Below are 22,572 nucleotides of genomic sequence, written 5' to 3'. Positions count from 1 at the left end.
TGTAATAAGATATAATTTAAAATATTTTTATTTTGTGTCTATGTGTGTAGGATATGTGTATGTACATGAAATATGTGTGTGTGTGTGTGTGTGTGTGTGTGCGTGCGCTTGTGCATGTGCGCATGTATGACACAACATTCACGTGGAAGTCACATATCAACCTTATCTTGCACCTCATTTTGAGACAGAACTACTTCTGGTTTGCTAAACCATCCTGTAAGGCCTGTCAGCTTCTGGGGCTTCTCCTCCACCCCTTACTATTTTACCAGAGGAACAAGAAGATTACAGACATGTGTTCCCATGTCTGCTTTTGTACAGATGTGTCTTCCTGTGCCTATTTTTTATACAGACATATGTGTCCCCATGCCTGTTTATATACAGATGTATGTTCCCATGTTTGTTTTTATGCAGATGCGTGTGCTCCTGTGCCTGTTTAAATACAGACCTGTGTTCCTGTGCCTATTTTTGTCGAGATGTGTGTTCCTGTGCCTGTTTTTGTAGAGATGTGTGTTCCTGTGCCTATTTTTGTACAAATGTGTGTTCCTGTGTCTGTTTTTGTGCAGATGTCTGTTCCTGTGCCTGTTTTGTATGTGGTTCCTGGGGATTTGAACTCAGAACCTCACATTTCCCTGGCAGGTCCATTTCACACTGATCCATCTCTCTAGCCTTAAAAACCAGTTGTTAAACATGGACCTTGCCCAACACCAAACACCAGAGTCTTTTCCACATACTTTTACAGACAGAAGTAACAGAACCCTCTGAAAAGGATACATACTGCAAAAGACATATTATCCTCTGGAGTGCTGGATCCATTTTAGATGTGGATTACATCTTTCCACTTATTAGCAAATTAGATACAATTCATTTTTCTGAGCTCTCATTTACTCTTCTATAAACTATTAATTATAGAAAATAGTGATGCCCATAGCTATTATTAAGATTCATGAGAAAAATGAAACTAACACATAGCACTTATTCCATTACTTAATTCTCCTTCCTTGAGTAGTTATGGTAGAATACTCAGCAGGCTACAGCTCTCACATCAGGACTAAAGGAAAGTGCACACATCTTTGCAGTGCCACACCATCTGTGGTGCCCATAGGCAGGGTGATGTGTCATTCATTGCTGCTGTGTGACAGTCATTTTGACCCTCACAGCATTCTAAAATGAGGTATGGAGACAATGGTTCTGAACCTGGAAGTGGGCCCTGATAGCATAGAGGTATGTGGGAGAGGAGAGGCATGCGTTTAAAGTCTGATGCCGTAGAACCAATAGCAGCAGCCATAGTAAAAATTGTGAAGGCCCTTAACCACTACCCCAGTGTCTAGCAGGACAGGCTTAGTGTATGACTTAGTTCATCTGTATGGGCCCTGGGTCCCGAGGTCTTTCTCTAACTCATTGTTTGCCTTTTCATTAGTTTCTCTAGGTTAATCTAACAATTAAGCAAGCCCGTGTGGTTTTTCTTTGATGAAGCCTAGACAAGGAGGAAGTTCTTAGGTTGTTTTCTAGCTCTGCGCATACCTAGAATCGACAGACACTGATCCTTCCTGGAACCTGCATTAAGGTCTGCGTTAAAGACCTTCAAGACAAACTTCTGTCTTGTCTTTCATAGTTTATGCAGCTCTTTGGTATGCCAACAAGACCTCTAGCTCATGATGCTGCTTACTAGTGAACAAAGGGATGGCCTTCTTATGAGTCAGGCTTAGGAGAGTCAAGGAGAGGTTGCTCAAGCATAGTGACTGAGGGATAAAACTCATCCTGCCCATTTGTGGGTGGTTTAATAATGTAAGTAGGAGCTTCACATATTAGGACTAATCTAAAAATGAGCTCCCTGGAAGCACAGAAATCACAGAATGCCTCTTGGAAATGAGAGAGGAAAACTGTAATGAAGGAGAGAATTTTGCTCTATAATGTTTCATCACTGTTCTGTTTTATGCTTTTAAACATCACCATGGGCAGAGTGGTAGCTCAACAGCAGAGCACATGCACTTGCCTGGGTAAGCAAGGCTCAGGGTTCAAGCCTCAGGACTGAAAACAATCACTGTGTATTTATAAACTGAGACAGTCATATGCCGTTTTATTCTTTATATATTTCTCAAGATTGGAAATAAGCTCCAATATACCTCTCAGTAATCATCATGAAAATAAAAATTATAACACAAAGACACAAAGTGCACAGTTGTTAAGACAATTATCATCATAGAACAAGAAGCTGACGAACAGATTATGGAGAAGAGAGCACTGAACAGTGTACACTGTTGTCAGACATGTGCCTTGGTCTGACCATGATGGAGGTTCCTCAAAGCACTAAAAACGACTACTCTATGATGTAGTAATACCACTTCTGGATATATGAAGTCTTTATGTGGGAGGCTGGCTTTGTAGCTCAGTGGTAAAGCTTGCACTTAGCATGCATGGAGCCGTGAGGTCAGTTCTCAGCATCACAAAAACCCATGACTAAATTGAACAGATGTCTGTGTCCCCTCTGCTTAGAGCACGATTCACAAAACATGAAATCAACCAATGTGTTCACTGTGGATGAATAAATGTGTGTTACATATACACCATGAAACACAGTCAGCCTTAAAAAATCATGCCACTTTGGACAGTGGGGCTAGCCTGAATAACATGCTAAGTAAGATAAGCCACACATAAAAATCTAAATACTGCATGATCTCTTTTATATGTGCAATCAAAAAAGAAAGAAAGACAGGGAAAGAAAGGAAAGGAAAGAAAAAGAAAGGAAATAAAAAAGTGGTGGTGGTGCAGGAAAGAACTTATAAAAACAGAACAAAATGTTGGTGGTTACCAGACCTGGGGATGTGTGGCAGGGAGGTTAGAGACATAGGCTAAAGGCTCAGTTACACAAGTGAATGTGCCTTTGACATTATTTACCACATATGATTACAGTCAATAATAATGTATTACGTGGTTGAAGTCTGCTGAGAATGGACTTTATATGTTCTCTATATAAAAAGGAAAGATGATAGACATTCTAATTAGCTTGTCTTACTACTTCTACAATGTACATATGCAACAAAATATATTCTATTTTGTCAATAAGTACAAATATTGTTCATTAGAAATAAAATTAAAAAAATAAAAATACAGAATGCTTCATTCTACTCAAGAGACTAAATAAAGAATTTTTCTGATTACATTATAAGAAAGCTTTTCTATAAGTTTGACAAATGCATAGAATCTTCTAGAGCATGTTTCTCAAACTTCCTATTGCTGCGACCCTTTAATACAGTCCCTGGTGTTGTGGTGACACTCAACCATAAAATTATAATTTTTAAACCTTTTTTTAAGATTTATTTTATTATGAATACAGTGTTTTTTCCTGCCTGTTCCCCTGCATGCCAGAAGAGGACACCGGATCTTATTCTAGATGGTTGTGAGCCATCATGTGGTTGCTGGGAATTGAACTCAGGACCTCTGGAAGAGCAGACAGTGTTCTTAACCTCTGAGCTAACTCCCTAGTCCCCATAAAATTATTTTATTGCTACTTCATAATTGTAACTTTTCTACTGGTATTAACTGTAATGTAAATATCTTTGTAAACAAGTTTTGCTAAAGTGGTAGCAACCCACAGGTTGAGAACCTCTGTTCTAGAACACGGGCCATGAATGGGAGAGATTTTTCCTTGTTTTGCTCAGTTCTACCTCGAAGCTCCTAGTACAACAAGCACTTCATAACTCTCTATGGTATTAAACCATCATTCCTAAGCTTGCACTTCTGATTGTGTAATGAAGGGCTATGTCCCTAAGTACACACTTCTTACATCACTCAGTCTTCGCCTCTCTCTCTTTTTACTCCTCACTGTCTTCATTACTGTTTCTCTCCTGTTTGCTTTCTGACTAGCTCTCTCATAATCCACGCACACCACACCCAGAGAGTGGGTGTGTGTCTTTACATTGTTTTTTAAGATCTGCTTATAGACCCAAGAAACTAATGTTCATGCTGCTTATAAACATCTGATAGTTTGGATGCCTGTGAGCCATCTAATTTCTATATGCATTGAAGGGGTTACTCTACATAGTTTCCTCTACACACGTGCATCCTAGACAATCTTACCCATTTCCTGTGTAAGAGACAAACTCCTATGTAGTAATCTTGTGCTCCTTCTACTTCCTTTTTAGCTTCTGAGTGCCTGACTGCAATGGGCTCACAGCTCGGTGAGTGCAAAGTTAAGAGTAACATAGCAAAGACAAGAGGGTGATGAAAGACTTATTATTTAAGCAGCAAGGAGAGATCACAGAGAAGTTCTTGTCAAAGCAATGCGTACCTCAAAGAAGGCATGGAGATTCTACTCATAGAGTCTATACATCTGTATCAAAGTTGGTCTGTTCCAATGTATGCTGGGTTTAAAGGCCTGGAAAGGGATGGATGAGCAGGAGTGCTTCTGGGCATGTGTAGTATGCTCCATAAAGTTTTACGTGAAAATAAAGGAAAAGCTGCTTTGAAGGTGCATTGCTACAGGAGTCTACCCCTCTGCAGATGCCTGAATTGTTCAGTGGCCTCACAATGTGATGCAACCAACTGAATGCCCTGCAAAGCTCTAGTGCATTTGCTATCTGCATGTGCCTGCAGTGAAAGTGTAATCGTTTGTGTACAGATGGTTGCCAAAGCATGCGGGTACCTGGGAAATACAGCTTTTATATGCATAATATTTTCTTCCTAGTATTTCTCTTTCCCACTCAAATGAATAAGATACTATCTGCACTAGGGTTACATAAACATTTCATATCATAACAGCTTGGTTGACTCTTTTGTTTCTCTCTTGCCACCCATAAAGTGGTAAGGAAATATGCAGAAGTGGATTTCCTTTTAGGTGTGTGTGTGTGTGTGTGTGTGTGTGTGTGCGCGCGCGCGCGCGCGCTACTTAATTTTATTTTCCTGGCTGGCTGTTGTTGTGTTGAAATGGTATCTCACTATCTTGCCCACACTGATCTCACACTCTTAGAATTAAGCAATAATACTTTCACTTCAGGTGTCTCGGCAGCTGTAATGGTAGACACAAGCACTGTATTGACTATCAATGTATTTTCTTCACAGGACATCATAACAGCTCTTACTAAATGGTGTGGGTTACCTGTATGCCCTTCAGCTACCAGCACTGCCTGCGACCTTAATGATTTGTTCTAACCAAGATTGTAGCTGGTGGAACAGGTTTCAAAAGCGTCTATCTTATTTCTAGCACTCAGAGATTCTTGGTGATGTGGCCAGCAAAGCTGACCTGGCCTCTAGACAATGTCTTCCGCAACTGGTCTCAGAGAAGCCAGTGCTCTGAGAATCTCATCCTCTGGTGGACCTCATGTTCACAAACCAAGGTTAACTGCACAAGGAAGCCTGGGTCCATCAATTTGTTGCAGCTGTACTGATAATGTCTCTGTAATGATATTTCCTAAAATTTCATGTTATGTTTACCAATAGAAGAGGTGAAAGCCTCCGTTTGCCTAACTTCAAGTAGAAATTCGTACATAGTCATAAGAGGTCTGAATATCTGTGTCACTTCACTTAATTAATAAAGTTATCACCACTGAGGGTTTAGAATTCTATGTTGTTACTTCAAGCTGACCTTAAAAAGTAATATTCACAAAAGAAAACTTAAGTTTCTCATTCATCAATTTGAAAATTTTAATTCTGGGGATGAGCACAAAGTACACCTATCTCTAATGTTTTTGCATTAATATAAAGGTAACATCAGCCATACTACATAAATGCACCCAAACCGCTTGCACCTTCTTAGTATGTTATATACATTTTGTAATATTCTATCTGTTTCATGATTTGGAAAATGTTTGAAAGCAGTCACTAAAAGGTATAATTTTTAACCAGCAGCTATCTGTATTCAGCAGACTGAAATGTGTAGTTTTTAGTAATACTAAAAACTGGAAGAATATGAATAAAAACTTTGCATCTTGGATCTCTTGAGTAACTAAGCATCATTGACCCCTTCCTGAGAGGTTTGGAAATTGTACATACTGAGAACTTAGTAAGTTTGTCTTATTTTATTGATGGTTGAAAAAAAAAGGCTGCATGGAGACCTATAACCAAATTGGTAAAGATGTTCTCAGAGCATTATTCACCACCATTAGCCAAAGCATATTTGGGGTCTCATTTTCCCATATCCTTTCAACCTATGTTTGCTCCAGTTGTGCAACAAAGAAAGGTTTAAAACTACATCAGACTTAGAGAAAAGCAAGGAAGAGAGATTCTGTAGAATACTGGACTAGTGAAACTGAGATAGGTCATATGAGAAATGGATATGGTTCTTTCTTACATAAAAAGAAACAAGACTTTTTAAAGTAAGAGATATAAATATTAAAGTTTTACACAGATACTTTGGGGTAATCACACGAGCTGTGTTAAGATGTACTCTTTCATTACTCTGTAGGACTGAAATACTTGTTGTATAGGGGAACTTGCCAATGCCTCATAAAAGCTTTTATGTATACACCCTTTAAATAATCATTTTCACAACACAGCATTATGACACTACACTGCCAAAGATACAAGAAAAACACATGTTCAAAGCTTTTATATCTCAGAGTCATTCTTCCAGAAGGCAAGAAATACCTTGGGGTTGCTTCAAAAGTGACTGTGCCAAAAACCACAATGGAATTATTACACAAAGGAAGAAAGGAATGAGTCATATTTATAGCCTATGATATGACCTACAAAATTTATGTGCAAAAAACAAAGTAGACTGACGTGTGATAGAATGCTGCTGTTTATTGAAAACACAATATATGGCCACGAAGGCATACTTAGTATTTTAAAGAGGACATTAGAAAAAATAAATTTTAACTAATTACTTTAAGTCATTACCAATAAATAGGCTGGAAAACATAGAGTATAAGGGCCATAGATTGCAGATAATTTTACTTGATTATATTATATACTTGTGAATTTGATTTTAGAATTTTATGTATAGTCCACACAATTATAAAATAAACAAAATCCTTATATCAAACAATTTTAATTATGTTTGACATAATGTACCAGTTAGCAGTACAATAATATCAGCTAGAATTCATTGAAATAGGTTAAAATGCAGTAATTAATATAGTTTAGTGAGCATAGAGCATCAAAAAGAGCCTGTTAAGTATTTAGATTTGTTTGCAGTCATAACATATAATAGTGTTCTGTGAGGCAAGTACACTGAATTAGAAGAATAATTATATGATATTTATATTTTAGTATCGCCAATGTCTTATAAAATAAAAATTCTTAGTGCTGGAGAAAAATAAAACCTCTTGTAACCATAATGTAGTTGGGTATTTGTAATATATATATATACAGTTCTGAATTTGCACAGAACTTGTTAGAATTAATTTATATTTTGTATCTCTATTCACTGAACATGCCTAAAAATAATAAGAAGTAAAATAGCCCCTCACAGCCCAGATTATGGATCTTAGATAATACTTCTTGGTACAAAAGAATGTATCTTAGAATGACTGAAAGGTCTGAGAAGATGTACAGGATGAGCTTAGAATCTGTTATCCAAAAGGTGGGAATGAGCCTCTCAGGGACTAGCATTGTGTCAAAGGGAGTCAGCATCCACTGCCACACTGAGATAGAGCATCCACAAAAATAGCTGCAGTGGGTAGAGACACTTCACAACAGTCAAATATCCATGAGTTCCATCCAGTAATGCTAAAACACCACTGATAGTGTTTGCATTAGAGAGGATGTTATAGAACTGGTTGTTTTGATAACCATTGAATTAAATAAATAAATAAATAAATAAATACACATTTTGCGTTTTTCTGTAAAATAGTACCCCTAAGACACCACATTGTAGATAAGGAGAATTTGTCCTTTTGGAAGTGCCCCGGCTTTGTCTCTGAGGAATATTGCACCAGGAACTCTTAATGAATCCAAACGAATGAGAACCACTAATTCAATTCCTCATGGGAAATAAATGCTAAAATCACACCATGTTATATTATAATCAGCCAAGTATTATTCTCGACAAATAGAATGCACATTTAAAAAATGTACGAAAGGCATGAATGTGAGGGATGCGCAGGGAAGAGGAAGAGTTGCCAGGACCTGGAGGGAACTAACAGAGATGAGGTGATGACCAGCACAGGGTCAAACCATGCAAAAATCCCAGCCCGGAGGAGGCAAAGTGGGTACACTAAGTCCCACCCCTAACCAAGAAGCTATATGCAATCGATCTCTGCTGGGCAGAATCAGCTCCCCGCCCCCCCCCACCCCAGTGGAGTCACCAGGTAAATAAATCAATTATGCTCCAGATCACTCCCAAATGCAAGAATAATTAACCAACATAAAACATACTGCTGCGTGCTTTACCGTGCACTTCTTGTTTTTTTGTTTTTGCCTTATTTGGCTTTTGTTTGCTTGTTTTGCTTTTCTTTTCTTTTTTTTTTTTTTTAAAGAAAGAGATAATGAAGTTGGGTGAGTAGGGAAGTTCTGAGAGGAACTAGAGACATCTCAAAATATATTTTATGTAGAACATTTTTAAAGGAGAAGGTGTGGGTCAAAGTGACCAGAATGCAGAGTGCATTATATGTGGGCATGAAATTATCAAAGAACAAAATTGATTAAGAAAAAAGTAAATATAATAGTAAAATATTTAAGAAAACTACCAGCTGCAGTGGAACCAAGCCTGTTTGTACCACGTAACTCCTAGAAAAACAGGCGAACTAGGAGGACAGGAGAGTGAAAGCGATGACTCTCCTCAAGTCCATCAACACCACAGCATCCTTGGTACGCCTACCTTTAACTAAGATGAAAGTTTTGAGTTTTAAAGATCTTTCTAGTGTGTGGAAGAATGTCTTGAGCAGATGTAACAACTGTCAATAAAGCGCTATTTAGCTAGGCAGAAGGACAGGACGTGGAAGGCGGGACTTCCTGGACAGGGGCGGGGCCAAGATTGACAGATGAGAGGGAAGAGGCTTTACAATGGACAAGGCGGGGAGGGGAGTGGGGGGAGAGAGAGAAATGGCCCAAGAATCATAGTGACAAGTGCTCGAGATATATGTATGAGGTTTAGAGTAGTTTGTTTATCTTATGAGTAGATTTGTATCAGTTTAGATTCTACCCCATGCGTAGTGCTAACAGCTTTTAAGTACAATTCAGACTCTGTGTCACTAATTGTCCTTATAGGCCAAACTGATACAAATTATTATAACACTAGTGTATATTCTCTTTTTCATTATCCAGATCACTAGCTGTACACTTTGTACATAAAAATTGTGGCGGCTATTCTTGGTTGTCAACTTGACTATATCTGAAATTAACTAAAACCCAGATTACTGGGCATACCTATAAGGGTTTTTTAATATTTACTTTTTTCATATACAATTATATTATTAAACATATATACAATAAAATACATACAGCAAGAAGGACCATGGAACAATTAGGAATTATATAAATGTTACATTCATAGCGTTTTGCCTATTTGTATTTGCCAACCTTGAAGAAAACATCTTTCCTATCATGGTGGGTCTAAAATTCTGAATGAAAATAAATATCTCTCATATCTCATCTTTATCAACCTAAAAGCATCTATCTAGACCTAGAAACAACTTAATCCCTAAACAATTATCCTTACTTGTAGGGCTAAACTATCTGGTCTCCAAACCCATCAGAGACTTGAGAAGGGATAAAATTAATTATCTGAGTAAATAGGAAGTGCAAGTTAGCAGCTTCCAAAATGAGAAAATTACAGAGACAGTTCGTTGTCTAGACAGTCACCCAAAACTCTCTATAACATTGGAACATCATCTTCAGCCTTCTGGCCCATTATATCTGGCAGACATATTTGTGAGGCAGGAACTATTGAGGACTTGCTTACTCTGTCTTGGAAGAGTTTGGCCTTCGACTCTGCCTGTATAAAGGATATTTTCTTAATTGAATCACTTGAACTGGAAGACCGATTCTAATCTGTATTTTCAAGGTGGGAAAATAAATCTTTAATTCAGGTTTTGTTTTTTTTTGTTGTTGTTGTTTTGTTTTGTTTTTGTTTTTGTTTTTTGCTGTGGGAATGTCTTCTTTTAATTTGGACTACACCTTCTGCTGGCAATCTATATAAAAGACATGGAAAAAGAATCTCTTCCTCCCTTTCACTGTTACTAGAGTCTACTTCCTTAGGATTCTAGTGTACACTGAAGGCCATCTGAGGCATACAGCCTCATAGACTGAACAACTTCTGAATTCTTGGACCTTCCATTCATAGGCAGCCATTGTTGGATTGCTGGACCACAGCCTGTAGGCCATTCTAATGGACTCTCTCTCAATAGAGACCTAGTCCTTAAGTTCTGTTACTCTAGAAAATCTTGAGTAATACAAAACTCAATACCAATATTGAAAGTCCACAGGGTTAAAAATAACGATTTCGAAGTTCTTCACGTGATTCTGATGTTCAGCTGGATACGAGATTCACCACATAGACAAACCAATAAAGTAACAGACGCATTAGACCCTGACTTTACCAAGTGCTGAAAATGGCTTAAGAGCCTTGAGTTCACTTTCATCATTCCTCTGCATAGCTCGGCTCCTGAGTCTTTTCCTATGACAGTCCCTTCTAATTACTGCAGCATGCTGTTGATGTAGTATCATCTCTTATGTGTGCCAAGACAAGGAAAGGTCTGGGAGGCACAAGGGTAAACAAGAGCAGAGTCTTGTTTCCAAAGAGCTCTAGAAAATGTCCATTTGTAACCAAGGCAGGGACAGAAACACTACAGGAACATTTATACATTCTTTTCCCATCGCAGATGTGAAAATGGACCTCTCAGATCTTGCTGCTGGGAGAGCCTTTGGTTTTTGCACCTCCCCGACTCTCCCCTCTGCATCTACCCCATGGCTCTCTCAAAGTCACACTTCAAAGGGCTGAACACCATGGCAGGTTCACAGCCAGAGTGAGTAAGCTTCCTTCCTTCCTTCCTTCCTTCCTTCCTTCCTTTTTCCCTCTCTTTTTTTTTTCTTTTTTCTTATTGGCTAAGTTATTTAATTACTTTACATCCAGATTTACATCTACCTCCCTCTCCCTTTCCCACCTCCCCCTTCTTCCCTTCGCCTCAGAAAAGAGGAGACCTCCTGTGGATATCAACCAGCCTTGGCATATCCAGATGCAATAAGATTAGGTGAATATAGTTTTATTAAGGCTAGACAAGGAAGCTCAGTTAAAGGAAAGGGGTCCAAAGGCAGGCAGTTAGTCAGAGATGGCCCCTGCTCCCACTTTAGGAGTCCCACATGAAGACTCAGCTGCACAACTGTCACATAGGTGCAGAGGTCCTGAGTCCATCCCATTTATGCTCTCTGGTTGGCAGTTCAGTCTCTATGAGCCCCTACTGGCCCAGGTTACTTGATTCTGTAAGTTTTCTTGTGGAGTCCTTGGCCCCTCTGACTCCTTCAATTCTTCCTCCCTGTCTTCCAAATGATTCTCCAAGCTCCACTCCATGTTTGGTTGTGGCTCTCTGTATCAGTTTCTATCAGTTGCTGGGGGAAGCATCTCTGATGACATTAATGCTAGGCTCCTGTCTGCATGTATAGCAGAATATCATTAACAGTGTCAGGGACAGGCTCTCTTTTATTACATGGGTCTCAAGCTAGACCAGTCATTGGTTGGCCCTTCCCTCAAATTCTACACCATCTTCATCTCTGGGATGTACTAGAAATATACGACAACTCCTGTTCATTCTCTGATATGTTTTTCTAAAGTAATGACAACAGTCTCTAAGTTGAATGTTTCCATGTTTCATTCAGGCTTCCCAGCGTGTGAGAAGGCAAAGGAAAGTTACACATATTTAGTGTATAATGTGATGCTTCGATGTATGTATTCATTGTAAAATAACTTCTATGGTGATGTTACTAACCATTCACCAATCCATGAATGTACTGTGTATGGTGAGAGAAAATAAGATCTATTTAGCAAATCAAAATTACGATGTGTAATACATTGTTATTAATTGAGATTACTGTGTTGAATAATAGAAGTGTAGAACCCTTTGACCAACCTTTTCATCGTTTGACCAATATCTCATTTCCTCCTAGGTCTTGACACACTTTCTTGTTTTCTTTTTCTGGGAGTTTGAGATTTTTAGGTTCTGTGTAGGTGATCATGCATGTTTGTCTTCCCAAGACTGCCCTGTTTTACATACCATGTGTCCTCCAGGTTTGTCCATATTATCCAATGGCAGAATTTCTCTTTTAAGGTTAATAGTATTCCATTGTATTAGAGTACATAATAGTATAGTGTGTGTTTACACACAAACATATATACATTGTGGCTCAGACACATGCTTATGTATACACACCATTCTTCTGTTATTGGCATCTAAGTGATTCTGTAGCTTGGGGATTGTGGGCAATGCTTCAATGAACATAAGAGTGCAGTTATCTCCTTGATGTAAAGATTTTATTTCCTTTAGCTCTATGCCCAGTAGCTGGGTTTCTGGCAGTTAGTGCAGTTATATGTCTCCATATGTATGTATATATGAATACATATGTGTACTATTGCTTTTTACTTTTAATTTAAAAGTGCTAAATAAATGGTGGTATGCCAAATGCTCTTTGCAAGCTTTATAGTTTGAGATTTACTCATGATCACATCTATGGATATAAACGTAATGACAGTACCAGAGTTATGCTGAGCTTTCTCCTGTTTTGAACACTGCAAGCTATGCAATAAATATCTTTAGAATACTTCCTTGTGCATGTGTAGAGGAGCAGAAGAACCATGCAGTGTGACACATATGCATCTTTATTTTTAAGTTGTAATTGTCTCTGTGAATTGAAGCTCCTGCCGCATGTGCTGGAGTTGCACTTCTTTTCATTCTGTTTCTGTTACTTGCCAGTTCATAACCCGTAGCAGAGGGAATCGCCAACAGGGCTTACTTAGTTATGAGTTTGTGGTGCTGTTGTTAATAGATTGTTTCAACCAGAAATTAGATTTCCAGGCACAATTTGCATCTAGTTTAGACTACATATCCTATTATTACCAATGGCTAGTCCCAGAGGTTCCGGGAAAGTAGAAAATGAATTCATAAACAAAACAAAAGACCCAGAACAAACAAACAACAAAACCCTTACAAGTAACCAAAGGCGTCTTGAGAAATAGGAACATACGTGGCGCATGGACGGCGCCACTAGAGGAATTAGCAGGGATTGGCAAGGTGGAGCATGTTCAAACCCCTGAAATCTCAAACTTGAGATTTAAAATCTCATCCCACAACCAGCAGGAGTGGGACAGCTTCCTCCCTGGTTCCATGCCGGCCTCTGAGCAGGTAGCACTGGTGACCCCTAGCCAGGTGGTCACATAATGGACACCTGGATGCAAATAGAGCATCACCAACATGCTGGTCCCAATGGACAGGAGGTATTCACCCTCCTCCTCAACCCCCCTCCCTACTTCCCAAGGCTTATATAGTACTTAGAACACAACACCACACACACACACACACACACACACACACACACACACACACACTTGAACTTGAGCTATCTCACTAATAAAGGACCACCGTCTATTTCACTGAAGACCTTCTAAGATGGGCTGTTTTCTTACTGAGCTGTACGTAGCCCCTGGAAAAGAAGGGCTCCCCTTCTCCCCAGAGGATTTATCTCTTGATACCCACTCAGGCTTTCTTCTCAGCCACCACAGCTAGTCATCCCAGTCTCTGCAGTAGCTGCCTCAGAAGTTCCCTTGGGCTTCCGTTTGTCAGCACAAGCTGCAGCCATCACCTTTGGCACCCTACCTGGAGCTCAGCTGCAGCTGTGCTACCAACCGCTGCCTGGCTCACTTCTGGAATCTGAGCCCCCCACTGCCACTGCCTGGCCTGATGCCAGCAGCCCAGCTAAAAAGCTGTGTTACTTTGCTCTATTACAGAGAGGACCTTTCTCTCCTGCATGCTCATCAGAGAACTATAACACTTTGCTTCAGAGAAAATTTTCTTTTCCTGAACTCCTGGCTGGACCTTTTCCTGTGCTCTCCATCCCTCTCAGCTTGTAGTTTTCCTTCCTGACTCAGTGTCTGGTGGCGTCCAAGCATGCCAGGGAGAAGGAAAACCACAGGAACAAAGCGGGAGGCATCATAGTGTCCCACTTCAAAACGACAAGTCTGTAGTGGAAACGCGCTGTGCTACAAGCACAAACGATAGACACATAGACCAATGAAACAAAACAGAGATCCTAGAAATGAATTGACATATTGATGGTAAAACATTCAAAGGAGGAAAAAAAAAAAAAGACAGAAAGGGCAGTAAGATGGAGTCGGGGAAAACTCTGTGTACTACACAGAACTATTCATTTGAGCCCTTATCTTTCTTTCTTTCTTTTTTTGGCATGGAATATTGGAGCCTTTAATTACATAAAAATACTAAAAGACAAACAAGACACATAGGTTCTGACACAATAATAGTGGGGAACTTCAACATTCCACTCTAACATCTACATGGGAGTCCTTATCTATCTTATAAGGCGGAAATCAATCCAAGCAGACCAGAGGTAAATTGTAAGACTTCAAACTCTAAAGTTACTAGATGAAAACCTAGAAGAATGTCAGTCTATGACCTCAGTGTAAGCAACTTTTCTCCCTCTGTCCCTCCCTCCCGCCCTCCCTTCCTCCCGCCTTCCCTCTCTGTCTCTGTCTCCCTCTCTCTGTCTGTATCTCTCTGCTTCTCTGCCTCTTCGTCTGTCTGTCTCTGTGTCTCTTTCTCCCTCTCTCTCTGTCTCTGTTTGTCTCTTTCTGTCTCTGTGTCTGTCTCTCTTTCTCTGTTTAATATACAATCCCTCAAAGCATGGACAAGAGAAGCAATAATAGACAAATGAGAATTGTATCACATTTAAAATCTTCTGCACATCCAAAGACACAATCAGTGGAGTAAAAAGTAAGCATATAGGATGGGAGAAAACCTATTAAAATAGGTGCCTTTAATAATTCGCCATACAGCACTAAAGATGTGGAGGGAACAGTACTTTCGTATTATACTGCTGGTGCTAATGCAACAGTAATTTCATGAAAAACATGACAAGGTTCCTCAGAAGCCTCCAAATAGAACTATTGGAACATTCTGAATAAGTTTTATATAATTCAACCACTGATTGCCATGGTCATCAATATTTTGCTTGTCTCTGATCTCTGACCATACAGTATATTTACAACAGACAATTTGTGTCTTTGACTCAGCACCATAGCACGTGACCTTGTTGGGATGGACTTTTTGAAGAAAACTGGATGAATTAGGCATTCATTTTTAAGTGTGATGTGTCTTGCCAGATTGCCTTCCAAGAAGTTCTAGGCTCACATTTCCACTGAAAATACTGAAAGCAATCTTTCCCTTCATCCAGCCAACTGCCTAAGAGTTACAGCTCATTGTTAAATTTTACTAGCCTGGTGGATAAAAAGTATTACCTTTGGCTTTTTTTGGCATAAGTTTTCAAATGTTTATTTCTTCCAAATGCTTCTTTACTGCTTAGACAAAGTTTTCTATGATTTTATTTATTCCTGCACTATGGTATTGGGAATGCTGTTAGGTTATGTGTTATTTTCATATTATTTTGGGAAGCTCTTTGTTTGGCACAAATATTAACTCTTTACAATCCACACTGCAAACATTTCCTAGCATTACTACTTCTCAGCTTTATAATATTTTGTCATATTAAAACATTCAATTTTGAAATTGTCAAACAATTGAGTTTCTAGTGTGAACTAAAATCAACTTCTCTACCCGTATGTGTGTGTGTGTGCATGTGTATGTGTGTGTGTGTGTGTGTGTGTGTGTGTGTGTGTGTGTGAAAGAGAGAGAGAGAGAAACAGAGACAGAGACAGAGAGACAGAGACAGAGAGACAGAGACAGAAAGATTGTGTTTAATTCTAGGTTTCAGTTGTTGCTCAGAATTAGTATAAATAATATACAATTTTCTTGTATTTCCAGAATGTAGACATTAATAGTCAAAATAAACTGCTTTAAATGAATGTGCTTCTGTAGAAAATGTGCCTGAAGTACTGTGAGGCATATTGGAGATATCTTTGAAAGTAGAGCAGTATTAAAATATTTGTAGGGTTTTTTTCCCTCTTTAGATTTCTTATAAAATAATGCCTAATGCACCCTCTTTACTTAAAGAGTAGAATGTTGTCCACTGACTTTTAGTGAGAGGGAAGCTATTCCTAATTTACACCTTTCATTCTTATGCATGTTTGAATTCCTTTTTCCACTTCCTATTATTTCTGTAGGTTGATCAAACTTTTATTCACTTCATGTTATCAAGACCTGTTTTGGAATTTCTATTGTGCTTTAACACTTCAACAGCTGACTTGGGCTTCTTTGTTTACATAATCACTCACAAGCTAATCATACGAGTGCTTACTGAATTCTGTGTTGGCTTCATATTTCTTCTAGTTATTTCGCCTCAGACTTTAAAGTTAGCACAGTCAATATTAGGTTCCATAATTGCCTTTTCAACTAAAATTTGTCTTTGTTGCTTCTCCTCCCCCATCCCCACATCCCTGCTTTGACTCTTTTACCCCTTCTTAGCCTCCTGATTCCATCACAGATGTCCTATTTGTCCCCTCCTTCCAATACACTTCTTTTACCACTCCCACTGGCTCTTGTGAAAGTAACTTGTAACACACTCTATTTTCCTCAGTGTTTTTTTCCTTCACAATATCATGAGGACATCAAAATACTTTAGTGTTCTCATTTTAACTTTCCTTCCAATGTCCATGGAATGCTTAACTTCTACTCATTCCCCACTACTTCCACCTTGTCCACCTATAAGTTGGCAACTTTTGGCGTGTTTTGATTGTTAGGAATAAATATTTTTCATATACATATTACATGTCACTTGAGGATGTTGTGCAGCTGTTTTCTCCAAACTGAAGCATTCACTACTAAAGAAAGGAGGAAGCTCTGAAGATCTAGGAAGCTTATAAAGCTTACAAAGCTCAGGAAGCTTAGAACGTTATCATTCCCACAATGCCCCACCATGACGTCACAAAACTAGTAAGCAAGTATACTGGGAATAGGTCATTCATTAGTGGAGTTGCCTGTAAGTTGTGCAGGCAACACCAGTGCTACAGCTTTCATGTGCCAGCTGCCTATAGCATACCAACATATTCAGTGACACTGCCTTTGAGCTATGCTTGCTCCTGTACATAACCTGATAAATTCATTGGTTCACCAAACTAAACTTGGATAGACTCATTTGTCTGTCCAGTACTTGTTACTCTGTCTGAAATGACTATTTGCTTGTCTGTGTCTCCCCAGGAAAAGTCACAAAACATAATCATCTCCTAAATGGAAACAGATAGAACAAAAAATAAATTTGAGAGGAGCAGTTTCTTGAGCCCTGCTCTATGTGATAGACACACACACACACACACACACACCTTACCTGAGAGTGGAACATCTATGGGCTATCCAGATCTGACTACCTTCCTGTGGTGGTTTGAGTAAGAATGGCTTCCATGGGGTCATATATTTGAATACTTAGTCACAGGGAGTGGAACTCATTGAAAGGATTAGAAGGGCTAAAGGGTGTGGCCTTATGGGAGGAAGCAGGTCACTGGGGATGGGCCTTGAGGCTTTCAAAAGCCCACTCCAGGCCCAGTATCCCTTGGATAAGAATGTAGTAGTTAGCTGCTTCTCCTGCACCATGCTTGCCTACCTGCTGTCAAGCTCCCTGCTGCCACGTTCCCCGCCTGATGATAACGAACTAAGTCTCTGAAGTGGTAAGCAAGCCTGAAAATAAACGCTTTCCTTTATAAGAGTTGCTATGGCCATAATGTCTCCTCACAGCAATAGAACAATGACAAGACACTTTCCCTAAGTGGTTTGGTATCATGTTCTGACTATACTTTTATGATAGTGGCTGCTGCATGCTACCTGTTATACATATGACTTTTGACCAAGTCTAAGCTGTCTGAAAGTGGCACATCCTTGGAAGGAAACCCCAGATGGCATACAGAAATCATACATGGTATGGGGTGGCACCCTCCCTTGGTAAGTGGAGTCTGCCAGGTAGGTATGGAGACTCACAAATGAACGGTGGACTAGAGAATATGTTGTGGTCCCTGAAAGTAGCACATATATTAGATGCAATGGCTAACAGGATGTCATCACAATTACATGGCTTCTTTCTCTCTTTGTTTTCTGAGAGAGGGTCTCTATGTAGTCCTGTCTGTTCTAGAACTTGCTAAATAGACCAGGCTGGCCTTGAACTCACAGAAATCTGCCTGTTTCTGCCTCCCAAGTCATTGGATTAAAGCCGTATGCCACCGTGCCAGGCAGGAGAAGACTTTTAATTAAGAAATGAAGATCTCCTCACAGTCTGGCTTATGAGGCCATGAGATAGGAGGCAGGAAGATCAGTGTAATTGCTCTGAAAACCAAGAAACTGAATAATTCCTCCTTAATTCAAAGGTGTCACAACTTGTGGCAATACAAGAGAAATCTGTGCTTTATGGGTTGGTTAATAGGAGAAGCCCTTAGGCACATTTGGTTATTCCTGGCTGATGACTCCATGAATATCAGGAACTGGAAGAAAACAGACGCTTACAGAGAGAATCAGAAATGAAAGAGGTGGTGTTTGGTGCACATTTCATCAGGCTTGATAGAGCTGTGTTCACAGGAGAGTAAAGGAAAATATTGCCTTAGCAGAATTTGGAGACTGGTGTGTGCGTGTGCCTTTTGTGGCTTTGCTGAGTGTGATCTTTAAGAGGTAGAAGGCGCTCTAGGGGATTTGAATGTTTTAAAGTAGAATATAAACAGGGTTTGTAAAGAACTAAAGCATTAAGGGAGGAGATCAAATGGATAAAATAGATACTAGGGCCTGTTTAGGTAACTCAAAAGCAAACATAGCAAAGTTTGCATCAAGCTGGAGTTTTGAGGGATAAATTTGGAAAAAAAGTCAAATATTGTGCTAGAATCTAGTGAGTGCCTGGAGGTTGTCAGCTTTAAAACCTGCCACCACAGGAAAACAAACAAACAAAAGAAAAAGGGGAGACAGAGTGGTCTAGGTGAAAAGATTAAGCTTGTCTTCTCAGAGTGTACATTGTATAATTGTCCCAGGAAGAAAATAGAAGAGAGATTATTCAAACAGTCTGGGGGCTTCTCCGTAGCTAGGTGCCATGATAAAGGGATGGTGGCTATGACCCTAGAATTGAGCCCATAAGAGTCAGAGAGCTGGTTGAAGTGGTGATGGGGGTTGATCTGATATATTTTGATGCTAATTAATAAAAAGTCTTCACACCTGGGTAGGGCAAATGGGATAGGTGTGGCTAAGGTTCCCAGGCTTAGAGAGACAGGGAGAATCTGGGGAAGAAGAGAAACCAGTGGAGAAGAGATGAGAAGAAGGTTGTGCCCTCATGGATTAGGTGGAGGAGAAGCGCATGGCCGGCGTGGATGGAGGCTTTGCCCCAGATGAAGAACATTAGCAAGTATATGGGATTATGGATGGGAGGTAGCTTGATAGAAACTATTAGAAGCAGATGGCATGGGATTGGAGCAGGTATGGGATACCTGCCCCACTATGGGAAGTAGTTTACAGGATTGATATCTGCCCTGCCCCAATATAGCAGGTGTCTGTGTCTTGATTGATTGCTAGCGGATTATGCTGAAGTAATAATAATTATAGGCCTGATAATAAACATTATCAGGCCCTACTAGTAATTTAATCACAGCAAAGTAGAGAACGTTTTAGGTGAAAACACAACCCATCTCCTTCTTGGGCCTCAGCCAGAGCAAGTAGCATTAATTGGGAAAGAAGAGCTATTCAGCAACACCTGCATCCATCAGTAGGTGCAGATGCGTGAAGAGGCCAGATGGTTCATGGAAAATGACTGTGGCTTAGAGAGGGACACATAAGCATAATAGTCCTCGTTTAGACAGCTGTACCCAAAAGTGCTATTTTTTTTTCTTTAATGAAGAAATTGATACAAGTGATGGGGGATACTTTTTAAGAATTGTTTTACCTTAGTAACTCTTAAAGAACTATTTCTTCAGCAGCTAAATCCAAGGTCAATTGACATTTGGTTGCAACGGAAGACAGTAAGTCATTGAATGATCCTGCCCATCATCTATAAAAAGTTTCATTACACAGTGCTAACCACAGGGTGTCTTACAGGTGTGGAACAACATCGCAAAGAATAGTAGAAGCAGAAGCTAAAACTTTTAAATGAAAGCACCCTGCATGGGTAGAAAAGTCACTTCCAAGACCCACATGGTTGCTGGCAAATTCCATTGCTAGGAGTAGATTACCATTGTGTCAGTTGTTGGCCATGGTGACCACTAAGACTCCACAAACCACAATGGTTCTTGACTCTGGTGTTATTTGTACACAAGAATTAGAGAGTAAGATCCTGTCTCTGAAGACACTGAATTCTTTGATGGCCAGACATAAAAGAAATCAGACTGGGACTAACGAATCCATAAGTTTCCCACTGCCAGATGGCTTTTTGAAGTACATGGAAGACTGCTATGGGAGAATTGCCACCAATCATGCTCAGTTATGAGTCCTGTGTGTAACATTAAAAACATTCCATGCAAGTAGTGTTACTGCTGTTGTGGTGAATGTAGCCAACTGCTTTCTGACTGGATGCAAAGCTCTACTCCAAAGAGGAAACTCATGTTTGTACGATAAGCCTGGGAAAAGAGGTGTAGTTGGGAAGTCATCAGAAGAGAGACTACTGCTGTTGTTTTGTTAAATGAATGTGATGTGATTGTCAAATTATGTTTATGTCCTTAGATTACTGTAACTGTCAGTCTGGATCATAGAAGAAAATTGTGCTTGGTAATAGAAAGGGATTACTATAGAGACTTATAATCAGACAGTTGTCTGTGGACAATAAGTGACTGTTGCTAGGGCATAGTGGCCCAATGCTCAGGCATACATGTTAGAAAATGATCACATGTCTTTATTTTTTTATCCAAAGCTCAGAAAATATGGAAGAAGGAATGGATGAAGAACCAGAGGAAGTGGTGGAGTGTTTTGTAGCTTTTTCCTCTTAATCGATACATTTACTCTAGTATTCAGGAAGAAGAAAAAATCTTAGAAGATTCAAGAAACAAGACCACAAAATCCCTCCCTCCTCTGCCAAGATTCTATAAGCAGCAGACAATTGCTGGGTAAGAGAAATTGTGACTATGACAACCTCCCTATAAGTTTTTAAATGTTTTTCTTTTTTAAACTGGCGCAGCTTTGAGTTCTCACTGGTGTTAGGATGAGCTTTTTTCAGTGATGCAGTTTCTTTTGATCCATCCATGCTCTGCAAGCAACTCCAAAGGTCTCATTGCTTCACCAATCTATATTGAGTGGAATCCTTTACTGGGTTTATCATCAATGCCCTACCCATGATGAATAGCATTTATTCTCATCTTCCCAGAGAAAGTCACAAAGTAGAGGATTTTCCATAATTTACCAAGTGAAACTTTATAACATTTTTCTTGTTAATTCTAAGAAAATGGAAAAAAATACAACATTGACTTAGCTAATAAAATTAACACATTTTTCTAAGAAATTATTTACTTTACCAGTGTTCAAAGTTATGAAACATAAGATTGTCTTAAGTTTCACTAAGAATACAGTAGCCTTTTTTTATTAGTTATTTTTAAATGTCTATTGTTTATTTGTGGCCACAATATTCACAATATCCACAGTTTGCAAATGTTGAACTTTTCTCTGACCTATTTCATCTTCCTCATGTAAAGAGCAGTGGCTAACTCTATTGGACTGTAAACATTAGTCATATATACAAAGCTGAATTCTCCTTAAAACTTTTAAATTCAGAGTTGAAGATGTGGCTCAGTGTTTAAACAGTTACTGGGCGTGCATGACATTCTGGGTTTGATCCTTACCATATCTAAACCAAAACATGAACTTATATAGACATGCTTAACCAGATTTGTCTATACAAATTTAGAAAACTCATGTCCCTCAGTCCTTCTTCGCCAAACTACATTTATTCCACTTTGACGGCATGGGTCATGAAAAGGGGTACTGCAACAGTGCAATGAACCTGGGGCCATGCAGAAAAAAAAAGCCCTGGATCTGGAGAATGGTACCAGAACTTACCTCACGGATAGTTCATCTGATGCCCAGGGGAGAAGGCCATGTTCCAGAGGCAGAGAGTGCCTGAGGCCAGGGAGTGTGGGGAGCTGCAGTGCTTGGTTCTCCTTCTGAGTGGCATGCTTTCCTGGTACACTTTGTTGTCCCTCTTTACAGAGGATCAGTGTAGCCACATGGACAAGTGGATTAAAATAAATTTATTGTTTCCAGTACATACCAGCTCTATACCTTTTGAGACAGACGAGATCATCTATCCTCTTCTTTATAATGGTGATTGTTCTAGATCCCCAAATTCCCTTGATAGTTGACAACTCTTTCTGTTTTCACTTGTGTTTTTGTCAGACTACAAGCTGGCCTGCAGATCTTCCAAAAACATCTGATCATATTCTGGATATATGTTTTCTTCCTTTTTATTGGCAGCTTCACTGCTGCTCTCTAATTCGATCTTTCCTTTACTTAATAAGCTTATGTTCAGACTGGCAATGTTATTTGCAATAGTAAAGCCTTCCCAACTGAAGCTTTCCCA

General features: G+C 39.4%; 1 protein-coding gene across 1 annotated transcript in view; it reads right to left on the bottom strand.

Moving 5' to 3' along the window:
* Nucleotides 1-22,253, bottom strand: part of ADGRG6 (adhesion G protein-coupled receptor G6) — a 186,971-nt gene extending 164,718 nt beyond the window's left edge. The window contains exon 1 of the mRNA XM_084776096.1: nucleotides 22,053-22,253. The gene's annotated coding sequence lies outside the window, so the exon portion shown is untranslated. The remainder of the gene's footprint in view (nucleotides 1-22,052) is intronic.
* Nucleotides 22,254-22,572: the final 319 nt, after the last annotated feature.

The sequence above is a fragment of the Acomys minous genome (genome assembly GCF_964271855.1).
Source record: "Acomys minous genome assembly, chromosome: 3".
In the NCBI taxonomy this organism is placed as follows: Eukaryota; Metazoa; Chordata; class Mammalia; order Rodentia; family Muridae; genus Acomys; species Acomys minous.
Note: the sequence above shows the minus strand (reverse complement) of the source record. Positions and strands in the feature narration are given on the sequence as shown.